Below are 15,947 nucleotides of genomic sequence, written 5' to 3' on the forward strand. Positions count from 1 at the left end.
GCACTTAGCCACCTGTTCATTCTAAATGAGTTGATCTATAAAATGCAAATAAAACTCCATTGAAATATTTAAATTCTGAGTTGAACTGTTAATGGATTTTTAGCAAGGAAAAGAGGCTCCTTTCCACCAATTGCTCTGGGCACTAAAAGGACAGGGAAGTGGTAAATTGTCTTGCAGATTGGAATCACAATGTGTGAGCAATATGCCTCCTTCAAGCAAGGTGTCATCACACCTTTCAAGGATGTTTCATGCATAAACGTGCTTTTGTTGGATCAGTCAAAACATACGCAATTTATAGTAAAAGAATGTTTGTCACAGTATTCTGGAAACTTCCTAAAAAGTGGACTCATTAAACCTCCAGTGACTTCTCCAGACCATTTACAGCCTGTGGTATAAATGCACACGTAAACTGATGCCTAGAGTGGAAGCCTAAAATTTGATTTTATTTTAGACATCAATTGAATTTTCATATAGTTTGATAGACATGCATATACAACCATAAATATTAACTTTACTTATCTATTCTTTCTTTTTCTTTGGCTTGGCTTCGCGGACGAAGATTTATGGAGGGGTATGTCCACGTCTGCTGCAGTCTCGTTGGTGACTGACAAGTCCGATGCAGGACAGGCAGGCACGGTTGCAGCGGTTGCAAGGGAAAATTGGTGGGTTGGGGTTGGGTGTTGGGTTTTTCCTCCTTTGTCTTTTGTCAGTGAGGTGGGCTCTGCAGTCTTCTTCAAAGGAGGTTGCTGCCCGGCGAACTATGAGGCACCAAGATGCACGGTTGGAGGCAATATCAGCCCACTGGCGGTGGTCAATGTGGCAGGCACCAAGAGATTTCTTTAAGCAGTCCTTGTACCTCTTCTTTGGTGCACCTCTGTCTCGGTGGCCAGTGGAGAGCTCGCAGAACACGATCTTGGGAAGGCGATGGTCCTCCATTCTGGAGACGTGACCCGCCCAGCGCAGTTGGGTCTTCAGCAGCATGGATTCGATGGTTGCAGACTCTGCCAGCTCGAGTACTTTGATGTTAGGGATGAAGTCATTCCAATGAATGTTGAGGATGGAGCGGAGACAGGGTTGATAGAAGCGTTCTAGGAGCCGTAGGTGATGCCGGTAGAGGACCCATGATTCGGAGCCAAACAGGAGCATGGGTATGACAACAGCTCTGTACACGCTATTAACGGATAAAATATACAGTATTTACATACTGGTACTAAAGAGGGGGTGCTGCTTTTGGATCCCTGGATTTCCATACAGATAATCTCATACTACCTGAAGTTCTGTCTGGACTATTGATACATCATTTTTTTGCACTAATTGCAACTGTGAAAATTCATCTATCCTTTTTTATTTGCTATATTTAATTCATGGTGCATTGTGGTAATTCAATTTCTACTCTTGTTATTGGTGTATCTTACTTAATCTGTGTGACTGCAGCAAATAAGAATTTTCATGCATCTGTCCATGTTGTTGTTGTTTATCCTTCGTAGTCGAAGATGACCATGGCTTCAAAGTCAAATTGGAGATTGGTGGCTGTGGGTACGGAGGTGACTAGTGAGGCCAATCTGGGCCCTGAAAACTCGCCCACATGTGGGACACAGTGGGTGGGTGCTGTTGTGGCAGTGGATGCTGCTCGGGCCTTGCGCACAGTGCGCATTCGTTGCGCCTCGATGATGTGCCTGACTTCAGCTGCACGGGATCCTGTGGTGATCTTGCTGCACCAAGCTGAACGGTCGAGGGCAAGGGTCTCTCATGTGTTGGATGTCGACACCCAGGCCTTGAGGGATGCTTTGAGGCAATCTTTGCAATGTTTCTTCTGCCCCCCCCCCACCCCCAAACTGAGCACTTGCCCTAACACAGTTCTCTGTACAGCAGCTGCTTAGGCAATCGGCTGTCTGGCATTCTGATCACATTCCTGCCCACCTGGCTTGGGCTTTCAGCAGGAGGGTGTAGACACTGCAGAACCTAGCTCGTCCCAGGATTTCCGTGTCGGGGACTTTGCCATGCCACCTGATGTGGAGGAGTCTGCGGAGACAGGTCTCACTGGTGTAAAGAAGGGTGGTAAGGACCACTGTACAGTAGACCTTCAGCTTGGTGGTAAGGCTGAGTCCTCTCTGCTCCCAGACATTCTCATGGAGTCTCCCAAAGGCGGCGCTGGGTTTGGAAATCCTGTTGTTGACCTCAGTGTTTATGTTCACTGCACGAGAGAGTATGCTGCCCAGGTAGGTGAAGTTGTCAACTGCCTGGAGATTCTGGTCCTTCACTATGATGCGTGGCTCCTGATAAGGATTTCCTGGCGCAGGATGGTACATAACTTCGGTCTTTTTGGTGTTGATAGTGAGACTGAAGTTGTCACAGGCTCGTGAGAAGCAGCCCATTTCACGCTGCATCTTCTGCTCTATACTGGCATTGAGTCATCAGCAAACAAGAAGTTTCTGATGACAGTCTCTTGCACCTTTGTAACTGCCTGCAGGCACCTGAGGTTGAACAACATGGGATCAGTCCTGTACCTGACGTGGATTCCTTCTTCGTAGTTATGGAAGTCATCTGTCAATATGGCAGAGAATACAATACTGAACAGAATCGGGGCGAGAACACAGCCTTGTTTGATGCCATTTGTCACTGGGAAGGCCTGACTCATCGCTGTCATCCAGAACTTTCACCATCATACCGCCGTGGAACTGCCGGACGATTGTGATGAACTTGCTGGGGCAGTCAAACTTCTCCATGATCTTCCACAAGCCTTCTCTGCTGACTGTATCTAAAGCCTTGGTTAGATCGACAAAGGTCACAAAGAGGTTGTTATGTTGTTCCTGGGATTTTTCCTGGAGTTTGCGCTCAGCAAAAATCATGACCGCGGTCCCACGTTCAGCACCGAAGCCCCACTGGCTTTCTGGGAGCAGATCTTGCTCAAGATGTTGGAGAAGGTGGTTGAGCAGGAAGCGGGCCAGAATCTTCCCTGCAATGGACAAGAGGGAGATGCCTTGGTGGTTGTTGCAAGATTGGCGGTTGCCTTTCCCCTTGTAGATGTGGACTATACTGGCATCTTTCAGCTGTTGTAGGACCTGTCCCTTTTTCCACATGGACTGGAAGAGTACAGTCAGATTTTGATTCACGACAGGGCCTCCTGCTTTGTATACCTCAGCAGAGATTGCATCGGGTCCTGGCACTTTGCCACTGGAGAGTTGCTTCACTGCCTTCCTGATTTCATCTACTGTGGGGAGGGTGTCGTGGTTCTTGTTAATCTCTACCTGGGGCAGGCGGGCAATGGCCTCATCAATGTTGTCGGCAGGGCAGTTAAGGACGTTGTTAAAGTGCTCAGCCCACCACTCCAGAATCTGCTTCTTCTCTGTCAGCAGCTGCGTCTCATCCGTGTTGAAGAGGGGTGAGGAGCCAGAAGACCGGGGTCTGTATACAGCCTTAAGTGCATCATAGAAGCGCTTTATGTTGTGGCTATCTGCATAACCTTGGATTTCATCGGCCTTCTTGCTGAACCAGCTATCCTGAATCTCGCGAAGTTTTATCCTGCATCTTTCTTTTTGCGTTGGCAAAAGCATCTTTCTTGGTTAGTGACATGTGGTCGTTCTGATGCGCTCTGTATTGTTGATGTTTCTCCATTAGTAGTGCCTGCATTTCTTCATCATTCTCATCGAACCAGTCTTGGTTTTTTCAGGTTGCTGGTCCAAGATGTTCGAGAGCAATGGTGTAGACAGCATCTCTGAAGGCCGTCCACTGTTCCTCAATGCTGGTCCCATCTTCCTGTGGTGTGTCTGGCAGTCTGCCTTCAAGGTCATCGGTGAATTCTTCTGCAACCTTGCTGCTTTTCATCTTGGAGATATTTAGCTTCTTTGCAGTCTTCTCATCTGTCCATATTACTTACATATATGGCAATAAACTTTCACATCATATCTTAAACTTGTTGCTTGATAGCTTGTACTCAATAAAGGTGTTAAAGGTTTTATAATTTTGTGGGGAAGGTCTTCTGTTCCACCGCTGGTTTCTGCTGGGACTTGCATGCATTTCTTTGAAGAGGTACCGACTGAAAGATCATTGCTTATGTTGGCCAACTCCATCTTCTGATATGCTCACAAGTGGATATTCCATTGTGTTAGTGGAGCAGTGCAAACATGCCCAGACTTCCCATCTCTTGGACAAGGAACAGTGCTTGCTCTGCCAGCTTTGGAAAATAGTTAGCATGGCTGTTAAAGCAATTCTGAGAGTGTGGCCAGCCACATGGAATGGTCCACACCATTGTGACAGGAGCCAATGTCGCAATATCAGACCACATTTGGGTCCATGCTAGAATCTGCAGCATTGAAATAAATAACGCTAATAGAAAAAGCATATGGAACTTCCTTTTATTTTGGAGTACAGTAGGCCTCCGTGCGTATTGCATGTTGCAATTATTTTATCATTGTTTGTTCCAAGCTTCTGAGAACAATTGGATAATGAGCTAGATGCATTGTGGTCCATTCAAATCACCTGGTACTTAGAACAAATACGTTTCAATCTCAAAATGGCATTTATATCAGTGATTCCCTAAGCTAGAAGTACAGAATCAATCTGGTTCAAGGACAATTTCCATGATCTGTTCAAGAGCCACACCTCTTCTCCCTTTTATCTCTAAAAGGTTTGGTGTTAGGATCTCTGTTGTTTGTGATTTATATAATTGAATTGAATGAAAAATAGCTGGGTGGATTGGTAAATTTGCAGATGACATTAAGATTTATGGAGTTGTGGACACTGTAGAGAGCCATCATAGAATACAAAATAATGTAGATCAATTAAAGTACGAACAGAGAAATGGTAGATGGAGTTCTATATGAACAAATGCAAGATTTTGCACTTTGGGAAGTTAAATGCATCCGGTTCGTGCAGAACCATTCTTGTTCAATATTTTTATTTGATTTTAGAGAAATAGTACACAAGTAAAAACCATTAATCAAAAGTAATATATAAAAAGGAATGTACAGAAAAAAGACCATTATTTAAGAAAAATAAAACTATTATATATATATATAAATTCAATAATATAACAGTCAAACAAAAAGAAAAACGGTAAACATATGGCTAATTGAAAAAGATCTTTTAAAATGTAAAAATTATACTCTACTACAAATCATACCCCTTCCCTTCAGCTGTTATCTGGTAAGTACGTATAATTTCACTACCATAAAAAGAAACCATCCGTGATTTATAGAGGGGGTAAATGTCCACGTCAGCTGCAGGCTCGTTTGTGGCTGACAAGTCCGATGCGGGACAGGCAGACACGGTTGCAGCGGCTGCAGGGGAAAATTGGTTGGTTGGGGTTGGGTGTTGGGTTTTTCCTCCTTTTTCTTTTGTTAGTGAGGTGGGCTCTGCGGTCTTCTTCAAAGGAGGTTGCTGCCCGCCGAACTGTGAGGCGCCAAGATGCACGGATTGAGGCGATATCAGCCCACTGGCGGTGGTCAATGTGGCAGGCACCAAGAGATTTCTTTAGGCAGTCCTTGTACCTCTTCTTTGGTGCACCTCTGTCACGGTGGCCAGTGGAGAGCTCGCCATATAACACGATCTTGGGAAGGCGATAGTCCTCCATTCTGGAGACGTGACCCACCCAACGCAGCTGGATCTTCAGCAGCGTGGACTCGATGCTGTCGGCCTCTGCCATCTCGAGTACTTCGATGTTAGGGATGAAGGCGCTCCAATGAATGTTGAGGATGGAGCGGAGACAATGCTGGTGGAAGCGTTCTAGGAGACATAGGTGATGTCGGTAGAGGACCCATGATTCGGAGCCGAACAGGAGTGTGGGTATGACAACGGCTCTGTATACGCTTATCTTTGTGAGGTTTTTCAGTTGGGTGTTTTTCCAGACTCTTTTGTGTAGTCTTCCAAAGGCGCTATTTGCCTTGGCGAGTCTGTTGTCTATCTCGTTGTCGATCCTTGCATCTGATGAAATGGTGCAGCCGAGATAGGTAAACTGGTTGACCGTTTTGGGTTTTGTGTGCCTGATGGAGATGTGGGGGGGCTGGTAGTCATGGTGGGGAGCTGGCTGATGGAGGACCTCCGTTTTCTTCAGGCTGACTTCCAGGCCAAACTTTTTGGCAGTTTCCGCAAAACAGGACGTCAAGCGCTATAAATCTTTGTCCGCGAAGCCAAGCCAAAGAAAGAAAGAAAAGAAGAAAAAGAAACTACAAACTCACAAAGCAAGAACTGGGTTATCTTCTAATTTAGAAAAAGTTAATAAAAAGGACCCCATAAAATTAGTAGAAGAACATCTGATTTTTTTTTTCTAAAGTTAGGCACGCCATCATATCAGATAACAATTGAGTATAAGGGACAGCATCTTTCCATCTCATCAGTATTGAATGTCTAGCAATAAGGGAGGCAAAAATTAGGTAAATTCAAAAAGAGCAATTATAGGATTAGGTATCAGATTCACATTGAGAACTAAAGATAAGGTAGAAAAGATATCCTCCCAAAAAATGGAAAGAGAGGAACAAGAAGAAAATATATGAAACAAAATACCTTCTTCAATCTTACACTTGTCACATTTCGAGGAAATGTTAGAGTAAAATTTAGCCAATTGAACTTTAGAAAAGTAAGCTTGATGGACAATCTTAAATAGTAAAAATGAATGTTGGCCACATGAAGATTAATTTACCAATTTTAAGATAGAATCCCATGTAGTATCCGAAAATGAAAGTTGAAGGTCTTGCTCCCATAATTTTTAAATCTTATCTAGGGAGTTATCCCTAGACTTTAATAATAAATCATATATAGCTGATATCAGGTTCTTTTGATTCAGTTTAAATTTATAGATCAATCCTATTGTGATATATAATGAAGTCCTGAGGAAGTCTCAACACTACAGAAATAAAAAAAGACTCCTAATTTGTAGGTACAGGTACACTATCCAGACATTTAAAATCCAGAAAGCTCCGGAAAGTGGGGAGAGAGATGGAAGCATGAATCGGGCAGGTGAGGGGGAGAGACCAGCAGTATGAGTCAGGCGGGCGAGAGACCAACAGCGCGAGTCAGGTGGGCGAGAGACCGGCCGCACCTGTCAGGCGGGCGAGAGACCGGCAGCGTGAGTCAGGTGGGCGGGGGGGAGACCGGCAGTGTGAGTCGGGCAGGTGGGGGGAGACGGCAATGTGACTGGAATGGGGTGGGGGTGGGGAGGATCAGCAGCACAATTTGGGTGGGCTTAAATCTGGCTTTCTGAAATCTGGAAAAATCCAAAATTCAGAACACACTGTTCCCCAAGGGTTCCAGATAAAGGATTGTGTACCTGTATCTAAAAAAAAAATGTTTTGGTAGTTTAAATTTAAGAGATAGTTGTTTGAATGAAGCTAAATTATTATCAATAAATAAATCTTGAAAAGATTGGATACCCAACTTAAGCAAATCACGAAAAACAGAATCTTGCACGGAAGGGGAGGACTCTTAAAAGCATTGATGTGCAGAGGGATAAGGAGGTTCAGATGGATAAATCTTTGAAAATGGCCATGTTCCCAAATAGGGAGGAAAAGAAGGTATAGAGCATGTTTGGCTTCATTAGGAGGGTATTGAATATTGGAGGATATGTTGCAGCTTTCCAGCTATATATAACCTTGGCTAGGCCACATGTAATATTGTGTGTAATTCTGGGCATTGCATTATAGAAATGAAGATTTTAAAAACAGTACAGTAGAGATTTACCAGAATGTTGCCTCCTGGATTGAAAACTTGGTTGAATGGAGCACCAATAACAACCTTGCACTCAATGTCTCCAAAACTAAGGATCTGATTGTTGACTTTAGGAAGGGAAACCCAGAGGTATACAATCCATTTGGGCGATCAGAGATGGAGAGGATGAGCAAACTTAAGTTCTTGGGAGTCAGTATCTCAGAGGATCTTTCCTAGACCCAACACTTTAATGGTTTCATGAAGAAAGCTCAAACTCCTCAGGAGTTTGCGGAGGTTTGGTATGACACCAGAAACCATGGCAAATTTCTGCAGATGTGTGGTGGAAAGTGTGGTGACCACCTACATCATGGTCTAGTATGAGCGTAAAGCCTTCCAAAAGTAGTGGACACAGCCCAGGATATTGCAGGTAAAACCCTCCCCACTATCAAGAACACCGACAGAGAATGCTGCCATTGGAGAGCATCAGCAATCATCAAGAATCCATACCACCCAGCACGCTCTATTCTCGCTGCTATCAATCAGGAAAAAGGTATAGATGCCATAAGACTCGTACCACCATGTTCAGGAACCATGCTACCCCTCCACTCAACAGACTCAACAATAAACTCAATCAGAGACTCATTTAAGGACACTTACTTGTACACTTCATTGATTTTTAAATTCTCTCTATTATAGTCAATTTGTTTACATGTATATGCATGGTCGGGTCAGATACAGCAATGAGCTCTCTGAACCCTTCTCCATTAACAATGGCGTGAAGCAAGGTTGTGTTCTCGCACCAACCCTCTTTTCAATCTTCTTCAGCATGATGCTAAACCAAGCCATGAAAGACCCCAACAATGAAGACGCTGTTTACATCCGGTACCGCACGGATGGCAGTCTCTTCAATCTGAGGCGCCTGCAAGCTCACACCAAGACACAAGAGAAACTTGTCCGTGAACGACTCTTTGCAGATGATGCCGCTTTAGTTGCCCATTCAGAGACAGCTCTTCAGCGCTTGACGTCCTGCTTTGCGGAAACTGCCAAAATGTTTGGCCTGGAAGTCAGCCTGAAGAAAACTGAGGTCCTCCATCAGCCAGCTCCCCACCATGACTACCAGCACCCCCACATCTCCATCGGGCACACAAAACTCAAAACGGTCAACCAGTTTACCTATCTCGGCTGCACCATTTCATCAGATGCAAGGATCGACAATGAGATAGACAACAGACTCACCAAGGCAAATAGCGCCTTTGGAAGACTACACAAAAGAGTCTGAAAAACCTCACAAAGATAAGCGTATACAGAGCCGTTGTCATACCCACACTCCTGTTCGGCTCCGAATCATGTGTCCTCTACCGGCATCACCTGCGGCTCCTAGAACGCTTCCACCAGCGTTGTCTCCGCTCCATCCTCAACATCCATTGGAGCGCTTACACCCCTAACGTCAAAGTACTCGAGATGGCAGAGGTCGACAGCATCGAGTCCACGCTGCTGAAGATCCAGCTGCGCTGGATGGGTCACGTCTCCAGAATGGAGGACCATCGCCTTCCCAAGATCGTGTTATATGGCGAGCTCTCCACTGGCCACCGTGACAGAGGTGCACCAAAGAAAAGGTACAAGGACTGCCTAAAGAAATCTCTTGGTGCCTGCCACATTGACCACCGCCAGTGGGCTGATAACGCCTCAAACCGTGCATCTTGGCGCCTCACAGTTTGGCGGGCAGCAACCTCCTTTGAAGAAGACCGCAGAGCCCACCTCACTGACAAAAGGCAAAGGAGGAAAAACCCAACACCCAACCCCAACCAACCAATTTTCCCTTGCAACCGCTGCAATCGTGTCTGCCTGTCCCGCATCGGACTTGTCAGCCACAAACGAGCCTGCAGCTGACGTGGACTTTTTACCCCCTCCATAAATCTTCGTCCGCGAAGCCAAGCCAAAGAAAAGAAAGATATGCTGTGTACAGTTTTTTTTGCCCTACCAATAAGTGGTAATTCTGCCTCACCCACAGAAAAAAAGAATCATCAGGGTAATGTGACAATAAATCTGAAATTTTATAGGGTATGAGCCATTTTGGACAAACTTAGACTATTTTTTCCAGAAGAGTCAAAGGCTGAGGGTTAAATTGATATTAACCCGGTAAAAGTTTATAAAATTACAAGAAGGTAAACATTCAAAACCTTTTTTCCTGGATACTTTTTAAAGTTTGTGAGGGGGGGTTTGTGGTTTGAATAGTTTGCTTTTGAAAATTTTATTTCTTAATCATGATAAATCATATAGTAAAGATACAAACAAATAAAACATTACATAAATGATATTTTTACCCCTTACAACCCCTCTCCTCCCTTCTCTAACCCACCCATCCCTCCTAACCCCCCCTCTAATCTATCCCAAAAGAAAAAGAAGGAAAGAAAAAGAGGAAAGAAAGAAGAGGAGATCAGATAACGTAACATTCTTCAATTATTTGCCATGGTTCGGAGCAACACCATCAGTGCATGGGAAAAGGATTAATAATTCAACCCCATATATTCCAAATACAAAAAACGAATAATTATTACATAAACTATGTTATCTTTTCCAACGAAATACAAGATCTCATTTCCAAATGCCATCACTGAATTCTCAAATTAGTCTCAATTTTCCAAGTAATTGCCAAACATTTTTTAGCCACGGCTAAGGGCAATATCAAAAAAGAAATTTGAAATGTACTTAATTTTAACTCCAATCTCAATTTCTTAATATAACCCAATAAAAATGGCAAAGCGTCAAATGAAAATTTCAATTTAAAAATAGCTTATAAGAGTTCCATAAATCTACCCCAAAAAGGTTTCAACATCTCACATAACCAAGTAGAATGTAAAAAAGAACCACCTTCCTTATGACATCTGAAACATAAATCAGAAGAAATAAACTTATATTTCCTTAATTTCTCCGACTAACTGATGAAGAAAATTATAATGAACCAATCTATAACTTACATTTACAATTTTAGTAATTCTGTCTTCAAATAAATTCATCCAATCATCCTGAGAAATAGATATGGACAAATCTTTTTCGCATTTTAATTTAGATTTATAAACATCCGGCTTAAGCATTTTATTCTGCAATAAAGCATACATTTCATATATAAGTCCTTTCTTACCACCATCAGCAAGTAAAATTTCAAATTTAGACTGCCTAGGTAGCCGTAACATACGCCTAAAATTATCCAACAATAGTGCTTTAACTTTTTTTTAAACTTTATTTATTCGTTCAAAATACAGATAGTAAGTAACATATATAACAATAAACAAAGCATGAACGTTATATTTTATATATTAAAAAAAGAAATAAAAAAAAGGAAAGAAACCCCACCCCCCCTCTTTCAGCCAACTCTCTTAAGGAGAGCCATAAAGAAAAAAATAAAAAAAATAAAGAAAAGCAAAGCGTACATATTAAAATATAGTCAATATAAATCAAAATGTAAATATTCTGAATATAACAACCACCTATTAATAAAAAAAATTATAGTTATCCATGAAACATATGTAATTTTTTCCATTATTAAACAATATTTCATCTCATTATGCCAAAAGTCTCAAATTTAATCATTTCAGGTAAAATCATATCTCGACCGAACACATGTTTTACCAAAGATCGAACTTGATAAAAATACACTTAGGCTTAATCGGACTGTTTAAACCCCGAACATTAAAAGTAGCAAACTTCAACTTTGACATATCCACTAATATTACTAAAAACTAATAATATCAATATATAAAGACTCAGATCAACGTAAATAGGCCCTCCAATAGGAGAAAAAGAAACCACAAATTAAAGGCTAAATAAAATGAAAATAAAAAAAAGATAAAAAGAAACCCCGCCCCCAAAAAAAACTACCAAAAGGTAGTTAAACAAAAGTTGGGTGTGGATCACCCACCAGTGGCTGATGACTAGTAGAACATAGAGCAAATTTCTCCCTCCCCAGCCAAACAAAGAATAACAAGATATCATAATGACATAAAAAGAAAATAAAAATAAGAAAGTTCTTCTATTCATCCAAGAAATTCCAGATTCGGTGACCCCATTTCAAGGAAACGGACTCTTTCCATTCCCATTTCTCCCATTTCTGCCGTTTCTTCCATTTCCAGAACAACCAGATTTTTCTTTAGGAGACAATGGTGGGCTACGTCTTTGTCCTCTTACAACTGGCAACGAGTCAGCAAAACTCAATGCTTCACACTCATTCTCAAAAAACCGAGGTTGAAAGTCTCCACAAAACACCTTTAACACGAAAATAGCGAAAAGTAGACTTATAACCTTTACGCCACAAAACTTCTTTAACTGGATTAAATCGACGCTGACGCTGAATAACCTCTTGTCTCAAATCAGGATAGAAAAAAACTCTACTATTCTGAATCATTAACGGAGCTTGTCGTTGTCTCGCGTTTTGCACTGCTAAACGAAGTACGTTTCTCTGTCCAAATAATTCAAACATCAAATTATCACAGGTCTCAGTGGTTGACCAGGCAAAGGTCTTCTTCTTAAGGCTCTATGAGCTCTTTCCAATACCAGACCTCCAGAGAAAAATTCCTGCCCCAGTATTTGTGGAATCCATTCGGTAAAAAAAACGAAGAGGATCTTGTTCTTCCATACCTTCTGGCAAACCAACAATCTTCACATTATTCCTTCTATTTTGATTCTCCAAATAATCTACTTTCCTCTCTAATTCCCTCTCACGGTCTCGTAATTCTTTAACGGATTCTTCCACCTCCAACACTTTTTCTGTGTTAGAAGCCACTTGTTGTTGACATTTCAAAATATCAGCCTGAAATTGTTTAAAATCCTCACAAGATGCTTCCACACGTATTTTAACTGTATCCAGTTCCAAACTGAACCTCTGAGACATTTCATTCCGCATTGGCTGAATGATAAGGCTTAGCTGTTTGCATTGTAATTCAGAAAATCTCAGCCCTGCTTTCTCTTGCGTAGTGGCAGAACCAGGTAACTGCAGCTCCTGCTGCATCTCATCAACAGGCAGTTTAACAGTTTTACTGCGGATCTGGACACCCAGCGACGGCACCCCGACTTCCTCAGGGGGCTGACGCTATTCTCCCCCCACAACCCGTTGTTGCTTCAAAAACTCTCAAAAAAGACCAAAATATTCAGATTGGAGTATATCCTGGCGTATTTCAAGCAATGGAGTAATCTTCTTGCGTGCTCCCTCCGTTAAAGTCGGCAGGCTGCCAGAATCAGGATCCACTTCGGGGGCACACGCACCTTCCTCCTGAGAATGGGTAATTCCAGCGATGTCCTTCTCCTGGTGAGTAGTAGTCATTTTTTCAGCTCCCACAGGCAATCTCTGTGATTTAGGCTTGAAAGAAAGCAAACCTGAAGTTGTAGCAGACTGTTTAGGCTCTAAATCTTCAACACTCTGAAAATGTAGTTTCTTCTGTACTTGAGGTTTAATCTTTTTACCATTAATAGCCATAACAATTCTTTGATACTTTAAACTAAGTTTTAAAAAATTTAAACCTGAAAACAAAGAGTTAAAAATGGGTTCTTAAAAGTCTGGCCAGAGAGGTCAAGATTACACGTCTAGACTCTACGCCATCTTGCCACATCCCCCGTGCTTTAACTTCCTTTGGAAGACTACACAAAAGAGTCTGGAAAAACAACCAACTGAAAAACCTCACAAAGATAAGCGTATACAGAGCCGTTGTCATACCCACATTCCTGTTCGGCTCCGAATCATGGGTCCTCTACCGGCACCACCTACGGCTCCTAGAACGCTTCCACCAGCGTTGTCTCCGCTCCATCCTCAACATCCATTGGAGCGCTTTCATCCCTAACGTCAAAGTACTCGAGATGGCAGAGGTCGACAGCATCGAGTCCACGCTGCTGAAGATCCAGCTGCGCTGGATGGGTCACGTCTCCAGAATGGAGGACCATCGCCTTCCCAAGATCGTGTTATATGGCGAGCTCTCCACTGGCCACCGTGACAGAGGTGCACCAAAGAAAAGGTACAAGGACTGCCTAAAGAAATCTCTTGGTGCCTGCCACATTGACCACCGCCAGTGGGCTGATAACGCCTCAAACCGTGCATTTTGGCGCCTCACAGTTTGGCGGGCAGCAACCTCCTTTGAAGAAGACCTCACTGACAAAAGGCAAAGGAGGAAAAACCCAACACCCAACCCCAACCAACCAATTTTCCCCTGCAACCGTGTCTGCCTGTCCCGCATCGGACTTGTCAGCCACAAACGAGCCTGCAGCTGACGTGGACTTTTTACCCCCTCCATAAATCTTCGTCTGCGAAGCCAAGCCAAAGAAGAAAAAATAGTATTTTGAAACAAAGGAGTTTTACCCGAAATGTTACCTATAATTTCATTTTTTTATTACATAATTCCATTAAATGTTTCAACAGGCAAATTATAATTATTTAATAACTGAAGAATTAATAACAAAGTATCGTTTCTCTGTCCAAATAATTCAAACATCGAATTATAGAATTTATAGATAAGAATTTCATCTATAAATAAACTGATCCATCTTCTTCTCGACAATCTGAGATAATTCAATATTAGCCCATATAAAAAGGTTTATCCACCTCAAACATCCTGTTAATAAATTTTAACTGTGCTGATTCATAATAATTCTGAAAATTAGGAAGTTTTAAACCTCCTAATGCATACTTCCAAATTTATTTCTGTAATGACACCCTTATCATTTTACCTATCCACAAAAACCACTTCACCAAAGCATTCAGATCTTTAAAACATTTTTTGAGGAATCTTGCAGGGAATAGATTGAAAATGATATTGAATTCGAGGAAAGATATTCATTTTAATACAATTAACACATCCTATTAATGTTATAGGTAAATCTTTCCATTGATTCAAATCATATTTAATTTTAGACAATAAAGATAGATAATTCAATTCATTTAAGTGATTATAATTATTATTTATCCTAATACCTAAATACTTCATCCAAACCGACCACTTAAATTTAACAATATGCCTACAAAGCAAATAATCCATTCCGGCTAAAGGCATAATTTCACTCTTCTCCCAGTTAATTTTATATCCAGACACTTCACCGTACCGCTCCAATCTATCATGCAGACTCTCCAAAGATTTCAAAGGTTGTGTTAAATATATCAAAACATTATCTGCAAATAAATTTATATTTAGCAGCTTTCACCTTAATACCTTTAATTTTACTATCTTGTCTAATCATCTGAGCCAAAGGTTCAATAACCAATACAAATAGAGCTGGTGACAAAGGACAGCCCTGCCTAGTCGATCTAGACAACATAAAAAGTGAAGATACCTGTCCATTTGTCACAACTCTAGCAGTAGGACTTTTATATAAAGCCTTAATCCAACCAATTGAAAAAAGCCAAAATTAAATTTCTCCAAAACTTTAAACATAAAACTACATTCCACTCTATCAAAGGCCTTCTCTGCATCGAAAGAAATTACCATTGGTTGATCAGACTGCTCCCGAGAAATATTAATTAAAGAAATCAACTTTTATAATACCGTTTGCTGAATATCGATTTTTAATAAAACCTTTTTGATCTACATGAATAAATCTGGTAAATATTTAGCTAGTCTATTAGTCAGAATCTTGGCAACAATTTTATAATCTACATTCAAAGAAATGGGTCTATAAGATCCTGCTTTCAATGGATCCCTATCCTTCTTGAGAATCACTGTAATAATTGCTTTAGAAAAGGAATCCGGAAAAGAACCAATCTCCGTCACCTGTTTCAATACATCCATCAATAAAGGAATTAATAAATACTGAAATTCTTTATAAAATTTAGAAGTAAGACCATCATCTCCTGGAGACTTCCCACGAGGCATAGTTCCTCAGAGGCCCTTGGATGAGAAGAATTCCTGGAGAATTTTCCCATGGGTTTGCTTTTGAGCCCTCAAATTATCAGTTGGATTCCGTTTTATCCACTAGGTTGTAAAGGTCCATGTCTTGATCACACAAATGATTCATTATTTAAGAAACCATAGATGTAGAAATTATACTTGCAAACTGACTTTAGTTTGTTTTCAGTATATGAGTACTTTAGAGAATTTAGTGCACTTATTGTTCCTGCGGATTTATCATGCCATAAATAGATCTATCTGTTAGGTTGATCCTGAATATTAAAATGCAACAGAGTGGCACTTATTTTCTTGTGCAAAACATATTGGACAGTAATACATGTACACAGAACACATGAAAGCATGTGCTTTGTGATAGCATCTGATATTTTGATCATAGATTTCTGACTGCCTTTTTCATTGAATTATACCCATTAATTTTTG

General features: G+C 41.4%; 1 protein-coding gene across 12 annotated transcripts in view; it reads right to left on the reverse strand.

Annotated features, from left to right (window-relative positions):
• Window positions 1–15,947, reverse strand: part of med27 (mediator complex subunit 27) — a 521,819-nt gene that overhangs the window by 157,275 nt on the left and 348,597 nt on the right. Inside the window, exon 9 of one of the 12 annotated variants that reach the window (XR_011340597.1) lies at window positions 10,648–10,742. The exons of the other annotated variants lie outside the window; for them this stretch is intronic. The gene's annotated coding sequence lies outside the window, so the exon portion shown is untranslated. Of the gene's footprint in view, window positions 1–10,647; window positions 10,743–15,947 lie in introns of those variants that run through there. 12 annotated transcript variants of the gene reach the window in all.

The sequence above is a fragment of the Narcine bancroftii genome, chromosome 1 (assembly GCF_036971445.1).
Source record: "Narcine bancroftii isolate sNarBan1 chromosome 1, sNarBan1.hap1, whole genome shotgun sequence".
NCBI lineage: Eukaryota > Metazoa > Chordata > Chondrichthyes > Torpediniformes > Narcinidae > Narcine > Narcine bancroftii.